Below are 5367 nucleotides of genomic sequence, written 5' to 3' on the forward strand. Positions count from 1 at the left end.
CATCCAACGAGACCATCTTCCGTGAGTTAGATACTTCAGTCAAGACGAAGGTGAAGATGGGCAATGGAGAACTGGTGGAGACAAAAGGGAAAGGTACAATTGCCATAGAAACTAATAAAGGTACGCGATTTATTAGAAATGTTCTCCTAGTACCTCGTCTTGCACAAAGTCTATTAAGTGTTGGCCAAATGATGGAAAGTGGATATGCCCTCCACTTTGAGAAAGATTCTTGTCGAATTTACGACAAGAAAAATAACCAAGATATTGCAGTAGTAAAAATGGGAAAAAATAGAAACTTTCCCATTCAATGGCAATATCCACAAAAGGCAATGGTGGCTCAACTCGACAATACGAGTCTATGGCACCGAAGATTTGGGCATTTCAACCTAAAAGCCTTAAGGCTACTTCATCAGAAAAATATGATGAGAGACATGCCTCTTCTAAATGAAAGAGAAGGTGTATGCGAAGGATGCATGATCGGAAAGCAACACAGACAACCATTTCCAACGGAGAAAACATGGCGAGCCAAGGAGATACTAGAGCTTGTCCACACCGACGTTTGCGGTCCAATGCGCACACCTTCAGTAAACCAAAACAGGTACTTCATCCTCTTTATTGATGACTACTCTAGAATGACTTGGGTATATTTCCTCCAAGAAAAATCAGAAGTCTTTAGAATCTTCAAGAGATTTAAGAACTTTGTGGAGAAACAAAGTGGTCGCAAAATAAAGAAACTGAGAAGCGATCGAGGTACCGAATACAACTCAAAAGAGTTCGACAAGTTCTGTGAAGATGAAGGTGTGGAGCATCAACTAACGGTGGCCTACACTCCACAACAAAACGGCGTGTCGGAAAGAAAGAATCGAACAGTCATGGAGATGGCGAGATCCATGCTGGCGGAGAAAGGATTGCCAAAGAAGTTTTGGGCAGAGGCAGTGTATACATCAGTCTACCTACTCAACCGATGTCCAACAAAGGCCGTGCTAAACAAGACACCGATCGAAGCTTGGTCAGGGCAAAAGCCTTCAGCCAAACATTTGAGGGTCTTTGGAAGTATCTGCTACATCCACATTCCCTCAGTAAAAAGACACAAACTGGAGGACAAGACGGAGAAGGGAATCTTCCTCGGCTACAGCTCTAAATCCAAGGGTTATAGAATCTACAATCTTGAGACCAAGAAGCTGGTGACAAGTCGGGACGTGGAATTTGACGAACAAGCCTCTTAGAATTGGGAGACAGAAAGTGTTGAAAGGCAGACAACAACTACACTCCTAAAAGAAGTCACAGAACATGGAGAACAAGATCAACAAAGCCCACCACGGTCCTCTTCAGAAGCCAATACCTCAAGTGGATCCGACTCAGACTCCTCACCAGACTTTCCACCTTTTCGGGTAAGAACTCTAGCAGATTTATATGAATCCACTGATATATATGAGACATGCAACTTTTGTTCTTTGGAGCCAAGTAACTATGCAGAAGCATCCAAAGAGAAAGTTTGGATTAAAGCAATGGAGGAGGAGATAAAAATGATAGAAAAGAATGATACTTGGGAATTGGTGGATCTTCCAAGTGACAAGGAAGTCATTGGAGTCAAATGGGTGTTCAAGACAAAGCTGAATCCTGATGGTTCGATCCAGAAGCATAAGGCAAGACTTGTCGCAAAAGGATATGCTCAAGCACCAGGAGTCGACTACACAGAAACGTTTGCTCCAGTGGCCCGGATGGACACAATTCGAGCACTCATAGCTCTAGCGGCTCAGAAGAAATGGAAAATCTATCAGCTTGATGTTAAGTCAGCCTTTCTCAATGGAGATCTAATAGACAAGATATATGTGGAGCAGCCAGAAGGATTCACAAAGCAAGAAGGCAAAGTTCTTCGTCTCAAGAAAGCTCTCTATGGGCTCAAACAAGCGCCACGAGCCTGGTACAGCAAAATAGACGGATATTTCACCGGTCAAGGGTTTATGAGGAGCAAGAACGAAGCAACTCTATACATCAAAACTCAAGGTACAGACATCTTGATTGTCTCTCTTTATGTTGACGACTTAATTGTCACAGGAAATAACACAAAATTGATCGAGGATTTCAAGAGAGACATGATGAGCACCTTTGAGATGACGGACTTAGGATTAATGCACTATTTTCTCGGAATGGAGATAAGTCAAGAGGAAGAAGGCATCTTTCTATCACAAAAGAAGTATATTGAAGATATGCTCAAGAAGTTCAAGATGCAAGACTGCAAGCCAGTGGTTACACCTCTCATTCCAAATGAGAAGTTGAAGAAAGAAGATGGGTCAAAACCGACGGATTCTACAAACTATCGAAGTTTGATTGGGAGTCTACTATATTTAACGGCAACAAGGCCTGACATCAAGTATGCAACAAGCCTTCTATCCAGATTCATGGAAAGTCCGAAGGAGACCCACTATGGAGCAGCAAAGAGACTTCTCAGATACCTGCAAGGTACGCTCAACTATGGTATCTGGTACAAACCAAAGTCTGACTCACAGATCAGTGGATATAGCGATAGTGATTGGGCTGGATCTCAAGATGACATGAAAAGCACCTCAGGCTATGCTTTCAAGCTTGGCTCAGGAATTTTTTCTTGGGGATCAAAGAAGCAAGACTCAGTTGCACTATCAACAGCAGAAGCTGAGTATGTTGCAGCAGCCGAAGCAGCATGTCAAGCTATATGGCTTAGAAGAATACTAGCGGATATGGGCGAACCGCAAGACTCATCGACAGAGATCTACTGCGATAACAAGTCAGCTATAGCAATGGCTAAGAATCCAGTTCAGCACAATCGCACCAAGCACATCGACATCAAGTATCACTTCTTGAGAGATGTTGAAGCAAAGAAACTTATCGAGATGAAGTATTGTCCAACAGAAGAGCAGTTGGCGGACATCTTCACCAAAGCACTACCAAGGGACAGATTCCAATTTCTGCGAAGAATGCTTGGAGTAACCGATAAATGCATCAAGGAGGAGTATTGAAGTGTGATGCATTTATCTAGAATATTCTAAGTGAGAATATGCTATGCATAATCTAGAGTATTCTAAATAATACCTAGGACATGTATTCTAGAGATTAGATATTTTCTATATAGTATCTAGAGAATTCCTTAAGTAGATGCTAGTAGAAAATTCTAGATACAAACTAATGTAGTGGGATCTAGAGAGATCTTCCCACACCTATAAATAGAGCTCTTGTGAGCCATTTGTAACCAATCTCAACAATCTCAAACATCTCAAAAATATCACTCTATCTAATATTATCTAAGTTCTTTAGAGACAAGAGCTCCACTCTAAAATCATTCTCTCTATCTTCTACACACACTACACTCACAATATTCTCTACACCACTTCACTACAATTACTCACCACACTCAAACCACTATATAATTAATCACCTCCATTTTCTAACACTCAGCCATTATATTCCTCCCCATCTTCATTCGAAGTGTCTCTGCTAATTCTCTTGAGCTGAAACTTGGCTGCTCCGTCGCACGCCAGCCTCTGCAGCTCAGGGCACTCCCCACCATATCTCAACCACCAAAGTGCTACAACAACAACACAGTTTAGAAGAGAAACTTCAATGAAGAATGGCATATGATATGTGAGAGAGGGAGAGGGAGAGGGAGAGGTATTCACCTGGAGAAATATTTGATCTTCGATCTTCAGCAACTCCAGCAGCCATGGCACCTTTGGCAGTTCTGTACTAATCCCATCCTGCATATGAAAATGAGCAGCCTAATGAACAATGCAACAGCACAAGCCGGTGACAGCTTGAGGGTCGATAAACACGTCCAAACATCATCGATTGCTTCCAAAACGGTGCGTATGCGGATTTCTCCTTGATGATTCCTTGGCTTGGTCTCGTATGTGATCCTTGCACAAGAGGTATAACGCCTTTCAGAATAGTCAAGGCCCCAGTCCAGAACGAACAATCTTCTTCCATCCTTGCTTTGAGGACAACATTGTCTTCAAACTCTCCTTTTTCATCACTATATTCTCAAGCACTAGAAAAGACCTCATCCCCCAAGAATCAACCAGCCCACTCCCATATTTCGTCTGCACTTGCATATACTTCAGAGCAATCTTCGCCTTCTCCACCGTCTGGTTGATGAGATCTTAATCGTGCAGCATTCGAGCGAGCTTTCTCCATGGCACTCAAATTTATGACATCTCCATTAAAAGAACACTGTTAGCGACATTGTATGTATTAGTATTAATTTATTCGAATTGGGTTAAACGAGATTGATTCTAAATATATAGTGCGAGATCGAGCGAGTTTGATTCTAAATAGTGCGAGTTTGAGCGAGTTTTTACCACTTAAAATATGCCTAAATTTATTTAGACTCTTTATAGTACTATTCCGAACTTATAGTAAATGCATGCATGTCGAGCCGACGAGCCATATATATATGCAATCGGGTGGCTGTGAACGAATCTTGTTATCATCTTCGCCTTCTCCAATTTGATTCTCCAACATAAGCTTGCTCATCTTATTGCGCCCAAATCCAATCCATTTTCGTAATAGAATCTACCCACGTACGGGTGCATGTATAAAATGATATGAGTTGAACCGAATCGAATATTATAATTAAGTTTTAATCGTGCGGGGTTCGTGCGAGTTTTTTCATTAAGTTTTAATCGCGCGGGAGTTTTTTTCATGACACTCAAATTTTGGTTCAATTTTCTTTTTCTTTTTCTTTTTTGGACCAAATTCCGTCACATGATTTACACTCATTTATACTATTCCAAGTTTACAATGAAGAGAGGTGTTAATTTATGAAATTTCAGTTATAAAAAACAAGATTACCAACATTGTACGTATTAGTGTTAGTGATAGGAGTTGGGTCGTGCGACTTTGAATCATTCGAGCTTTACCACGTACGACACTCAAAATCCAGCTTAATTTATTTAGAATTCCAAAAACGTATAATAAATGCATGTCGAGAAATATGCATCAATTTTTTTATACTCATTAATACGACTAACTTCAATTTAAAATTTATTTTGGATCTAAGCATGCACATGAAATGCACGCAATTGTGCTTAGTTGAATTAAGAATGCACCTTAATTGCCGTGTTCCATTTTGCTTTTTTTTTTTTTTTTGCTTTCTTTATTTTAACTTTAATTAAAGAATATATATGTGAAAAACAAAACTACATTTTTTTTTAATAATTTTCCATCTTAGTTTTATATGTATGCCGTGGAACGCATTTGATTGTATATAGGATGTGCCTTAATTTGCAATAAATAATTTTTGCTAAAAAACATTTTACGTGTTGTAAATATATATAAAATATATATTTCCCTGTTAAATGACTTAACCCCAAACCCTAACCCTAACTTTGTATC

Source organism: Salvia miltiorrhiza, unplaced genomic scaffold (assembly GCF_028751815.1).
Source record: "Salvia miltiorrhiza cultivar Shanhuang (shh) unplaced genomic scaffold, IMPLAD_Smil_shh original_scaffold_306, whole genome shotgun sequence".
Classification (NCBI taxonomy): Eukaryota; Viridiplantae; Streptophyta; class Magnoliopsida; order Lamiales; family Lamiaceae; genus Salvia; species Salvia miltiorrhiza.